This window comes from Bos mutus, chromosome 19 (genome assembly GCF_027580195.1).
Source record: "Bos mutus isolate GX-2022 chromosome 19, NWIPB_WYAK_1.1, whole genome shotgun sequence".
Classification (NCBI taxonomy): domain Eukaryota; kingdom Metazoa; phylum Chordata; class Mammalia; order Artiodactyla; family Bovidae; genus Bos; species Bos mutus.
This window is the reverse complement of record NC_091635.1, coordinates 27,329,441-27,342,606: the sequence shown is the minus strand read 5'-3', so window position 1 is coordinate 27,342,606 and position 13,166 is coordinate 27,329,441. Positions and strand designations below refer to the sequence as shown.

The 13,166-nt window shown below is 59.1% G+C and overlaps 1 protein-coding gene across 3 annotated transcripts in view; it reads right to left on the bottom strand.

Annotated features, from left to right (window-relative positions):
* Positions 1–13,166, bottom strand: part of RARA (retinoic acid receptor alpha) — a 44,162-nt gene that overhangs the window by 26,760 nt on the left and 4,236 nt on the right. For 2 of the 3 annotated variants that reach the window (XM_070389807.1, XM_005898034.2), the window contains exon 1: positions 8,361–8,569. The exons of the other annotated variant lie outside the window; for it this stretch is intronic. The gene's annotated coding sequence lies outside the window, so the exon portion shown is untranslated. Of the gene's footprint in view, positions 1–8,360; positions 8,570–13,166 lie in introns of those variants that run through there. 3 annotated transcript variants of the gene reach the window in all.

Below are 13,166 nucleotides of genomic sequence, written 5' to 3'. Positions count from 1 at the left end.
GAGACTAACAGCTACCTTAATATGCCTCAACTCTGCCCCTGAGAAGTTTGAAACTGGACCATACTTCAAACCTCACTCACAGATACACACCCCAGGGAGAGGCTGGAAGGCGTCCCCCACCCCCATCAGAGCTTCACCAAAGGAGCTCAGCCTGCAAACTTCAATGCAAAGTTACTCAACTCCCTGGGGAAGGCCTTGAGTCAAGGGAGGGGGTAAAGGTCACAGAAATGGGCCAAGGGCCAGGCTGGCCAGGGAACAGGGATGGGCAAGGGCAGGGATGAGGGGGGGTGGGGCCAAAGAGCACAGGCTTGGCCTCAATAGGTTTCTCTGGAACCATGACCACCCTCGGGCAGATGCCTGGGCCCTGGCCCCAGGCACCCAGGGGTGGAGAAGACACTGTCAGAGAATTGAAACCAGCACCAAAGAAAGGGAAAACAAATTACCCACATCCAACCTCCACCCTGTGCCTGCCACCTCCACTGCCCACGGGCACCCTCCCTCGAGGGAGGGAAAAACCACAGGCCCTCACCTCCCATACACCTAGCTCAGCCTCAGCACAGCACAAAGAGGGTGGGGGGAGGGCTGGAGCACTGACCACCAGCCAGGCACCCCTGACCGCTGGGGACTCCCCCGCCCTCAAAGGTGCCAGGATCCCTTCCCCAGCGTCAGGAGTCCCAGCCCCCCGTTCCTTAGGTCCCCAGAGTCTCACATCTAGAGAGAGACAAAAGTTGGCCAAGCCGTGAAGACAGCAGAAAGAACCAAAGGTTTTGAAGGGTCAAATCTCAGCTCTGCCACTCTGGGTGACCTTAGACAAGTCACTTAACCTCTCTAAGCATCTGTTTACTTGCCTGTGAACTGCCTACCTCAACAACTGGCTGTGTGATTTCAGAGATAAAAGTCCTGGAAAGTACCTAGCACAGTGCCTGGCACACAGGAGGTGCTGGGCAACGGGGTCCCCTGCTTCCCCATCTGCCAGCGCCTCCTCAGCGCCTCCCTGGCCCATGTGTCTGCACTCCCCTCCTTCTCCCCAACCAGGGCTAGTATCTGCTGACAGGGCTGGGTGGGAAAATTACCCATTTTCCAGGGTCTGTTTCCCCCCTAGACCAAGGAGCGGAATGTAGGGAGAGGAATACTTGGGGTGTGGGTGGAGGCCTGACCACAATCCTTTCCCAAATTCCCTTCTTTCGTTTCACAAACCAAAAAAGGGAAACCTTTGGATTTGGGGAGCGGAGGAGGGGAAGAGAAATAGTCGATTTATTTCCCTGCCCTCAGGGAAGGGCAGCCAGGGGTCCCCAAACCCAGCCGGCCTTGTCCTCCTCTTCATCTGCTTCTCCTCTCTGTTCCCAAGTTCCCCCACAACTAAGGCTCCTAAGGAACAGAGGCCAGGCAGTTCTGGATAGGCTGAGAGAGAAGGGGATAAGGATTGAGGAGCTTAAAAGAAGGGGCGACAGGGGCTTTCCTAAGCATTCTAGACAGTCAATGAATCATATGCAAATGACACCCAAAGCTCAAGCTCAACTTGGGGGTGGGGGGCAGGGAGTCCAGCCCTGGCAGAAGCAAAGACCCAGTCTCTCTGGACCCCCTTCCCCTGCCAGGAGCTGGCAGGGCAGGGCAGGGCGGGACAGGGCAGATTTCAAACCAGAACAGTGGGCTGGAACTATTTATAAACTTTCCAGGAAAACACACACACACACATACACACACAAAGCCACAACCTCTCCCCCTCCCCCATACTTCTCAGATCAGCAAAGTAATGAACATTACTTCTTTTTCGCCCTTTTCCAGGGGCCCCTCTCTCTTCCCGGCCATGCGCGTCCTCTGTTTACCTTTTGCTCACCCGGCTCTAGGCTGCAGGAAGCCGGCAAGACCAGCCTCATTTTGAAAGAGACCACCCCAGGCAGGGCAGAGGAGGATCGGCTGGGTGAGGCTGGGATAAGTGGAGGGCATCTCTTTCCCCACCAGTCCTCAGAAGCCCAGGCCTGCCTCGCCAGAGCTAGGAACTGTTTGAAAACCTGCCCCAAGCGCTTGCAGGGCACATCACTGGAGACAGTTAGGGGAGACCTGAAGTCCAGAGGCTGGCCTCAGGATGCTACCACTGCCCGACCCCACCCCTGTCTCAAGTTGCAGTACTTACTCCCAAAAAGTGGGTCTCATGTCTCCCCAACTTGTACCCCCCGGCCCAAGCTTCTGCCCCAGCCTCACTGGGCTGCCTGATGTCCACAGGCCATGCTCCCCATGTGACTGAATCCCAGGCAGAAGGCAATTGGATAACTCAAGCCCAGGACAGGCCAGGTCTGCAAGAAGGAAGTGGGGGGGCATCTCTGCCAGTCAGGGCAGTGTCCCAACTCTTGCACCTCCAGGGACTGCACCCCAGAGGCCCCTGGGAGATGTGACTGGGGCCTCCAAAGCCCAAGGTGACTGGGGGACCCGTTCAGAATCAGAGCTGAAGCCTCCCACCCAGTCTTCTCTCGGAGCAGAGAGCAGGTGAAAGGGCAGGGGGCAGCTCAGGCCTCAAGGAGAGGGACTGGCCCACGGGGAAGGAAGAAAACAGGAAGAGGAAGAGATGAGGCTGCTGAGGCCACAGCCAGACCACAGGAGTGTGTGGACCACACAGAGGCAGCTCTGTCCGGGTGGAGGACCAAAGGGGCACAGACAAAAGGGGACCCCCCCCAGCTTGGAAACCACCGTCTTGTCTTCACAACCAGCCTGGCATGGGGCTTTCCCCACCCCCACCTTGGCAGCTGCCCCCTCACCACTGTCTCCCCTCTCCGCAGGGCAGGAAGTACAACTATCACAATGCGGGGGGCAGGGGGAGGTGGGGGTGAACACAGAGAGCAGAAGGTGTGTAGGTGGTGTGTGTGTGTGTGTGTGTGTGCGCAGGTATAGGTGTTGCGTAGATGTAAGGCTATAGCAATCTACCCTGCTAACTCCTCAGCCCTGCCCCAGCCCTGGGAGTGCCAATTCTGAATCTGAGGGCAGAAAGACTGTCAGCAGCACACAGTGCTACGAGCCCCCCTCTCAGCATCCCTCCCTAGGGACCGCACTGCAGGGAAGCTGGGAACGCCCCCCCTCCTGCCTCAGGATATCCTTTTGGCTCTGACCCCAGACCAGGCCTGAGTCAGACTGTGCCCCGCCCCATACCCCTCTATCCAGCAACCCCCCAGGAACTTCCTACTCCACACTCGCCTACTCAGTTGGGGTTGGAACTAGAGGGAATCTCTTCCCCTACTTTAGCCCCCTCCGAACAGAGAAGCCCACCAGGGGGTGGGGCAGATGGTCACAAAGTCCCACGACCTGCCCCTTCAGCTGAGGGCCCGTGGGATCAGGGAGAAGTGGATGCAGGCTGTGTGCAGAGGCGAGAGGAGGCGCTACAGAGCACCACCTCCCCACCTCCAAATCACACAAAACCGGGGATCCTGCCGGGGCCCTCCCTACTCCAGCCTGGACCCCAAGAAGCCGCAGGAACTCCCTGGGGAAAGCAGTTTCCATGAGAACACAGGATGGGAGAAGGTTCCGAAGGGAAAGAGGACAGGAGCAGACGTTCCTAGAACGGGAGTCTTTCTAGGCCAGCGGGACCCCCAGGTGGAGGTCTGCACAACTAGTCAGACTCAGTCAGCTACAGCCAAGCGCAGCCAGACGTGGTCACAGTCTCCTCGACACTCAGTCTGACTGGGTGGCTGCGACTCCTTCCCACAGACAGAAGTCTGGGGGGCCCTGGGGGATCTGGGGCATCAGAGACCACACACACTCAGCCTGAAACAGCCCCCTGGGCAGGCCCCCTCCAACCCTCCCGCAACTGTGGGCCTAGAGGGAGGGGCAGTGTGCTCCCCACAAGAGCCAGGGTAGTGCCCAAGGCGGCCATCTCCATGGCAACCAACAACAAACATCCCGGGAACCACAGTGGGACAGGAAGTGACAGTCACGTGACGGGAAGACAGTTTTTTTTTTTCAGTGGGGGGTGATGAAGCTTGTTAGCAGTCCCCCGCCCCGGGGGAATCAGCGGTCCCCTAAGTTTACCCCACTTGGAACTGGAGGGAAGGGGGCAGCTGGGAAGGTGCACCCCACACTGCAGTGTGCGCAGTTGGCCGCAGGGCTGATGGGCCCTCCCTCCCTGCCTGCCACTCATGGTTCTCCCCGCTGGGTCCCCCTCCCTTCCACTTCCTGCCGTGACTGGAGATCAGAGAACTCCCCACCACAGCTTCCCCTTCTCAAGTCTCGATTCCTGGGCTGAAGGTTTCACTGTGGGGCGAGGGACACAAGGAAGGAGGGCTGGGGACCTGCGGTAGGACCCGGGGGACAGGAGCTCCAGGGGAGGGGCTGGGAGGGAGCTACTCCAAGGGAGGTGTGTACACACAGGCGCACCAAGAGTGGGTCACCGTGACATACCACCAGGCGCAGTGACACAGACTGCCTGACCTCAGGCAGCTCTGGGTGGAGGGGAGCAGAGCCACTGGATCTGGCACGCCCCACTCCACCCTGGTCCTGAGCCTCCAGGTTCATCTCAGGCGTCTACTGGCCTCCAGGCAAGCAAGGTCCCAACGGTGCCCAGCCCACACCACCTCTCCCCTGCATTCTGTGCTGAGGAATCCCCCTCCCAGCTCCAAGGTGCCCGCCCAGACGAGGGCACCTTGGCCGGAGGTGGGGGGAATGGAACCTCCCGCCACCCCCCTCCCCTTCTCTGCAGATGTCCCAGACTATATTTAGCCCAAACCGGGCGGCCAGCCAGACCCAGACTCCCCACTGGCCCGGAGCTGAGCTCCCAGTTTTTATGCAATTAAAACATTAACAGAGAACCACCCCCATCCACACACCCCACCACCACCCCCCCCAGTCCAGCCAGAGCAGCAGAGCTCAGAAAATTTGAACATGGGCAGCCCAGCTCTGCAGGCAGGGAAGGGGGTGGGGGTCATCGGGCAAATAGCAATAAATTCATCCCCTTGCCCATCTCCCAGGCCCTACCCCCACATGCAGGACAGGCACATCATCCATGAGATCAGGTTGACACTTGGGAGGGGAGGGGAGGCTTTCCTGGTTCCGGGGCCCGGCCCGGAAGGGAAAGGCATACCCAGTGGGTGGGGGGGTTGCCTGGCTGCAGAAATTCCACCTGTCATTTTGCAGCCCCCCTCCCCGGCCAGCTCCAGTTACAGGGCTGGGGGTTGGCAACAGGTGCTGGCCAGGCTGGCAGCAGACTAATCCCCACTCGTTCCCCAGGCTGACAGTGGTGCCTGGAGGTCCAGGCAGGGGCCCTGGCCAACAGGATGCTGGGTAGAAGAAGGAGACATTGCTGCCTGGGGGCGGGGTGGGGGGAGCCCAGACCCCTCCTGTAAGACCTGGCCCCCTGGACTCTGCGTGCTGGAAGGTCTGGCGAAGGCAAGGAAACCTTAGTTCCATAGCACCTATTTCATTTCCCCAAGATGCCAGGCGGGCGGGCTAGAGTGTGGGAGGTCTGTCTGCCTGCCTCTTCCTCCTCCTCCTCTCCAAATTCCAGGAACAGGCAAGGGAGGCTCCAGTTGCGGAGAGAGCGAGCAGGCGGTCCCAGCTGAGAGGGAGGAGGGGCTGGGACTGGAGCGGGAGGCAAGATCCAGACGAAGCAAGAGACACCCACACCCAAGCCAGACGGGACAGGCACACCGACACTGACACGTTCTCACACTCTGGGCCCACTCCTCGTGCGCCGCCCACTGCGCAGGGACACCCAGACTCCCGCAGCCAGTCCTGCCAATCTCCAGAACACTCCCTGGACACACACAGAGATCCGGGACTTCGCCCCCACCCCACATCCCCCACAGACTCTGTGGGCTCCACACAGCAGCCAGAGGGTGGAGAGGGGAACAGAGGGAGGAAAGACAGCAGGCGTCAGAGAGGACGTGTGGCCAAAACCCTGGGAATTGGGGTATCAGTTGCCACACTCCGTTTCCAAAACCCAGTAAGTCAAGACAACCCTGGCCATCTTGCCAGGGGCCCTGCCAGCTTCCCACACTCCCCAAACCACCACCACCGGGAAGGGTGTGGGGTGCTGGGTGAGAGGAGATTTACTCATCGCACTGGGGTGGGGGGGAGGATAGGATTACCTTCCCCAGACTCCCATCACCCCTGAACCCAGACAGTGCTCCTAAATGGAAGCAGAGTCCCAAACTCACCCACTCATACAGCCCAGTCAGGGTCCTGCCCTGTCCATGCTACCCAGAGAATAGGGAACAGGGCACGAAGGTTTTATCTGGGGGCAGGCCCCACCCTGTCACAGAATTCTGAGGACCATCCACCTAAGACCCTCTAGTCTGATCAAGGAGTGGGGAGGGGGTTGGGGGGCGCTCCCTGAGGGCAGACAGAGCCAGGTTCCAAGGACCAAATGATTTAGAGGAAGGGGAGCTTAATTAACTGGGGTCTGGGTCAATACCCCCAAAACAGATCCCAAGGGCCACTCAGACGATGCCCTTTCCCCCCACAATAGACAGGGTGGCAGGAACCACGTCATGGCACATGTGGGTGACTGTGCCCAGCGGGGGAGGCATGGGGGTGATTAGGATGGGGCTGCCCACAGCTAGCTTCCTGCCAGGCGGCCACATGGTTAGGAGTAGGAGGGGGACCAGGGAGGTTTCCCAGAGTGGTAGTGGGGCATTTAGGGCCAACCTGAAGGGCGGAGATATGGGGGCTATAAAAGGAGGCAGCCAGGATCAAGTTGCTCCAAGCCCAGGGTCTTCTCAGAACTGCCCCTGCATCTGCACTGCCCTTATCAGTCTGGCGAGGAAAGTCCTGAGGTGCCCACCTCATGTACACTCATTCACACACTCCAAAGCCAAGATCCTCCACTCCCACAGACCTACTCAAGTCTGATACCAGTGACCCCTCTGGCTCAGGACCGGCATGGCCCAGACTCCAGGCAGAACTAACGTCTGAGTCCCTCCCAGTGCACCAACATCTTTCATAGTCACAAACTCCCTGACTCCACAATCACCCCCCTCCCCGCCCCCTCCAGCTCCAAAGACTCTTTTATCCCCTCCCCCAGACTCATCTCCACCCCTCACAGGGGAAGCCCCAAGGCTCCAAGCCACCCCCACTGCAACCTGGGGCTTCCCCTGCCCAGCCTCCCCATCAAGCACAAGGCCCCGGAGGAGAGTTTGGGGCTTGAGCCCATTTCCTAGCAAGACCTGACAACCTTACTGAACCACTTCCCCAGAACAACCCTGCCCTGTGACCACTGCAGCCAGCGAAGGGAATGAGAGACATCTCTGAATCTCCTAACTGGGCAACTGGAGGAGGGATGGCAATCAGGAGTAGAAATGAGTGTTGGGGGTGAGCCCGCAGTGGGTGGAGGTGGCGGGGGGAGTCTCCATCTGAGAACATACACACACATACATGTGCACACATCTTGCAAGTAGAAGGCAATCTGGTTACAGAAGAGGGAGCTGACATTAGGTGGGGGCCAAGGGTACCCCCCTCCATGCCAGCATATGGGCAACCTATCCAAGGTAGGATGAATGGTAGAGACATGACTCCCAGACTGGGGGGCTTTTCTTATCTGATTTTCACATGAGTTAGTCCCCATCCCCAGCCTGGCACAATGGAGGCATGGCCCCCTTCTCAGGGAGTAGCCTGACAATAAGGCAATGCCCAGAGAGAAGGGGCACTGCCAAGCAGACTTTCCAGCGCCCCCCACATACACATCTGGCTCGCAGCTTCCTCGCTTTCTGGGTGGCACCAGGTCCCAGACACCCTCAGCAGAGCAAAGACGACCAATCTGTGCCTTCCTCCCTACGCCCCCAAATGCTTCCACAGCCCCACAGTGCCACCAGATTCAGAGACATCCCTCCCCTGGCTGCACTGGCTCCTGTCCCCAGTTCTGACGGCTCCCCGCACTCCACGGGGGACACCAGCTGAATGGGCCCCGCCCCCCAACCGGCTGCCTCTGGTGGGGGTGGGCCCCAGGGCTGATTTTCCCCAAACCACAGGGCGGCTCAGATAACAGGAGAAAAAGGAGGGGGCTAGTCCGTTGGGCATCCGATCTCTCCCCAAACAGGTTTCAAAGTCTTTTTGTTTTAGTTGTTTGTGAAAAGAAAAGCGAGAGAGGGCAGGAGTTCCCAGCGTGGGTTCTGCCACAGCTCGGCCGCCGGAGACACGCGCGGCAGACGGCCCCAGACATCTCCCGGCTGCGCGCGAAGACACCGGAGCAGACAGACGCACAGACGGGGCTCTCCCACCCTGAGCACGGCGGCGGGTTGGGAAGCCCAGGAAACCCCAGGTTCCCGTCGGAACTCGCCCGGCACCGGGTCCCCGCCCGCGGGTGCTATCAGGAACAGGCCAAGGGGCCCCGATGTCTGCGCGAGGCGGAGGCTCTCCAAAATCCCCAGGGGAGAGGTTACCTCGCAGTAGGGGGAAGCAATCCGTCCGGGTCACCCGCGGGCACAGCGTATGCCCTGACCCTGAGCCTTGGAGCCGCTCGGCGTCAGGGGTTGCGGGGTCCAGGGAGAGGAGCGGTTTGGGGGGCCGTGGCTCAGGGGCGCGGGGCTAAAGCAGCGGCCATGGCGAGTCACGTGCGGAGGCTGAAACTTTACCCCGAGCCCCAGACTGGGGGGGCGGAGGGTACCGAGCAGCGGGGAGGCCCTCACCCTCGGGCCCGCCCCCGCCCGCCCACCGACCAATCACGAGCCAGGGGCGGGCACACAGGATCACGCCCCCCCCCCATAGACCCAGGGAACGGGCGAGTCTTAAAGGAGCCGCGCCTAGCAGAAAGCTCGACCGTGGGAATCTGGGAGAAGCCCTCCCTCTGCCCCAAAAGAAGAGATTGAGAGCCAGAACTGGAGTTCTGCGCAAAGAATGGAATGAGGATTCAGTGGAGAAAGGACTGCCGTGTGCGGTATCACACTCCTTTCCCCCCAACCACACACACCCACACTCAGGAGCGAGGATCACGAGCACACACCCTTCACACCTAAACCTGGGTTAGACAGGCGACGACGTAATTTGGAAACACATGCAGAGATTCTGGCCCTAGCGGTCAAGGCTCTGACCCCTTTCATTATAATCTTTCTCCTGGAGCCCCCTGAAAATGAGAGCTGTGTGATCTTGAGCGAGTCGCTTCCTTTCTCTAAATCTCAATTTTCTCACTGGCAAAAAAGGAGTGCAAAGGCATGTAGACCACCTCCAAGCACGGCCCCCTCCTCTTCCCTAAACACCTTTCCAACTTGGGTGGGTCGGAGGAACTCTGGCCCAACCCAACCTTTCAGCAACCCCCAGAACCCTTCCCCCAAAAGAACAGCGATTCTCAGGGGTATTCCAAGACCCGAGCTGGGGGCGCCCAGGAGCACCCCTACGTTCTCAGACTCAAGCTTCTCTCTCCTGGTCCAGGCTGGAGGAGACAGGAAAACTCGCATTATTGGGGCAGAATCTGAGTCACTCTCCCTCTGCAGAGACCCCAGTCCCCGACACGGCCACAAGCCCCCTCCTAGCCTGCTGCTCCGTTTGAGAGGACCATCTGCCCACTCTAGCCGTCTATGGCGGGAGGGAGGGGCGGGGGGCGGACAGAAAGAGGAATCAGTAAGTGAACACCTCCCTCCAGGTCCTCGGTCAGAGAAGTGGCCACAAGTGCCCCCACAGGACTTCCCACTGTAAGGGGAAGTGCCTATTCCCAGGCCTCCTGTGAGGAGACAGCATGACCCGGCTGGCAGAGCTCTCAAACCCACCGGCCCGACGGTCCCCGCTTTTTAGACGAGGAACCCCAGTCTGCGACGAGTGGACACTAGGTTTAATCCCCGATCGCCCGGCACAGGTAGCACAGCTGGGTCTAGGACTGAGGGATCTCATTGTCTCTCTCCAGCTTTGGGCCCCCAGCCTGTTCGAGGTAGGACAAGCAGGGTCGGCAGGACACTGTGCCCTGAGGTCCGGCGGCGCGGGGAGAGAGCGTCCGGGTGACGCTTCCCCAGGCCCCTTCCCGCCCGCTGGGCCGGGCTGTCTCCCGCTCCCGTCTGGATTTCCGTCCGCCGGTGCGAACCAGCCCCTCCCGCCCTGTCCCGGCCAGATCCATCCGCAAACATGCGCTCAGCGGGCAGGAATGCGCCAATGGCTCCCAGATGTGCACGCCGACGCTTAACCCCTTGTCCCCCAACTCCCCCCCTCAAAAAAAGGCCTTCTAGCTAGAGTCCAGCCAGCAGCAGGGGGCGCCGCTCAGGGAGGGGACTCAGTGCCAACAGCCCCCCAGCTCGCACAGTCTCCTCCTAGATTCCACTAGTCTAGATTCTGCCAGGTTTCCTTCCCGCGTTGGCCAGAGGGGAAAGATCAAGGACACTAAAATGTATCGTGCACTTTGCGCACAGGCATACTGCCTCCCACGAAGGGGGGCCTTCACGTACACCTGCCAGCACATGGGGTGAGGTTCACTCGCGCACATGGGGATGCAGGTGTGCAAATGCACACTCAGGACATCCAAATATGCACAAGCATGTGCACATTAGCACACACACATATGCACACATATGTATACACACAGAATTTGCACATACAAGACAGGCATTTGTGTACCCACAAGGTCATGAAGCAGAGGGGAGGCACACTCCTGAAAAGACAGAGCAGGAGACCCACATGCAGATGAGGGTAGAAATTCATGCACCCACAAACCTGCTCCCCACAGAGGGCAGACACTCACGCACAGAAAATTGACATCCATGTGTACAAGCACACAGCTGCACACTTTAGGGCACTGCCTCACTGCTGAGTTGAACTCCAGCTCTGCAGGACCCACTCCAGGGTCTCCACCCCCACCCTCCAGGGACTCTCACGCAAGAAGGAGAAGCGCTCAGGGGCCAAAGGAGGGACACAGTCCCAGGGACTCCTCACTCTAAAAAAGACGCCCCTTCTTGGGGCCTAGGCTTCCCCTCTGGCAGGCAGAGGAGATGGGCTGCGAGAGGAGCCTGAGCAGCTGATTTCCCAAGACAGGCATCCCTCTCCCAACTGGAGGAAATCTGAGAAAATCCAGATAGGTGTGGGGCCAGTGACAGCCTCAGTCAGACAAAGGAGATACAAAATAGCTGTGAAACACCCTGAGAGAGCCTACACTTCCAGCAAAACAAGGCCTCCCTTTCTCTGCCTGTGGGGAACTCTTGAAGAATAGCATCACTAGTAATCTGAACAGAGGATGGGAAATACTGCCCCCGCAAGACCACCTGGATGCAAGTGGGGTGGAGATGTCTGCTGGAACCTGAACCTACCCCACCAGACTCCTCTCCCCCTCACTAGCTGCTCAGCTTATCCCCCTCAACCCCCCTCATGGCCCCACCCATCTCACTTTCACAGTCCTGGAGAGTCATCCAGGGCAAGGCTCCTGCTTACATTGTATAGATGAGGAAACTGAGGCTCAGAAAGGGAATGGCCCTGCTCAAGGTCATACAGCTTGTCAGTGGCAGAGTTAAGAGCTGAGATTTAAACTCACAACCCCTCCTCAACCCCCCATTTATCCTGAATATATTTCCATGCAGCACCCTGCTCCCTCTTCCTTCATCCCCCAACAGAGCACAGGGCAGAAACACCAGCCTTGCCTGGCTCTGCAGATTTGTGGGTGGGGACAGGACATGCTAGAGAGAGATCAGAGAAGATGCTGGGGGCTACATACATAGCCCCCCAACCTCACCCCCAAGCTCAGTGCCCACCTGCCCAGCAGGCACGGCCAGTGACTCAGCTGCATCCGGGGGAGATGCCAGGGCAGTGACTCACCTACCGAGAAGAGCTGAGCCTGGCACCTTGCCAGCCCCAGGACAGAAGTGACTTAGTCACCGAGACTGTGATACCCAGCAGGCACAGCCCAGGGATTGGGGACAGGGGCAGGCCATGTCCTCCACGGTTATCTGCATCCCTGATGAAGAACAGGCATCCTGGGGCAAGCCGTGGCGCTACCCACCCCTGAACCCTTACTACTGCCCACACCCACCATGACAGGCCCTGCTTCCATGCAGACAAGTTTTCTGAGACCCCTGGGCTGCCCTGCCCCACCCCTGAATGAAGCCTGCCCCTTGCCCATCACTCACCACCCACTCTTTCCCCGGCCCCACCTCCTCCTGCCACCCAAGTTGTACCCAGGCTGTGAGTCTCCTTTAACGTGTCTTGGCAGCACCTCCTGCCCCCACAGCCCCTCTTCCCCCCGCCATACACACATGCACTCATACACATTTCTGCCAGCCCTGCTTCTGCCAGCAGCTGCTGAAGTTGTTCAGCGGGAGGGGAATCGGGGTGCAGGGATTGAGTTACCAGAGGCTATGGGGTGGGCTGTCACCCAATCCCTTCCCCAGCTCATCCTTCCCGCTGGATACAGCCTCCCTCACCCACCTGCTCCCCTCCCACCTCTGGCTAGCAGCCTACTGCCCTTTAAGCCCCTCCACCCCCACTCCACCCAAGCTAGAAAATAAATGTTCAAGGGTATTTGTCATGCAAAGACCAGCCCAGGATATGAGAGAGACAGAACAAGAGAGAAGACAGAGACAGACAGACAGAATCATTCCTGTGCCCAGGCTACAGGCACTAGGTGTGTGGATCTCTGTGTATGTTGAGCCAGAAACGGACTGAGTAACTCCCCAAGTCTTGGGAGAGTTGATGGGGCCCAAGGGGAGCCGACAGGCTGAACAACCTCAATCCATTTGCACTATTGATTTCTCATACACTGCAGCCGGCCTGATGAGGGGGGATGATAAATCAGCCCCCCAGAGACATAGAAACTGAGTGGAGAGAGGGGGAGGGGCCCCTGCACCACAGTTGGTGGCCCACTGAGACCTGCTTGGTGGGCAGGAGGCAGGGTGGGGAGTGTGTGTTGGATTAAAGCCTGTCTGGGACACCTCCTTCCAGCTGGATCTGAAGCTGATTGGAAGAAAGAAGGTGATGGACAGAAGCACCTTTAGCTCCCCAAGCAGGGCTCTGAACAACCCCAGAGGGTGCCCTTCACCCTCTGGTCTACGGAATGGCGCCCCCTGCAGCTTTGCAACATGCTGGCCCCTGGGATGAGGCTCAACTCAGGGACCACGTATCTCTGCTGAACTTTCTCCCCCACCTCTGGGCCTCAGAGGGCTCACTTCTGACTGTGATCAGAAGCCAGTGGCAATCTCCCTGCTCCCACCCCCTTCCTTTGTTGGGTGGATTGGCAAACAACCCCTGTGGCCTAGGCGTGGCAGGACGGGGGCTCACAACGG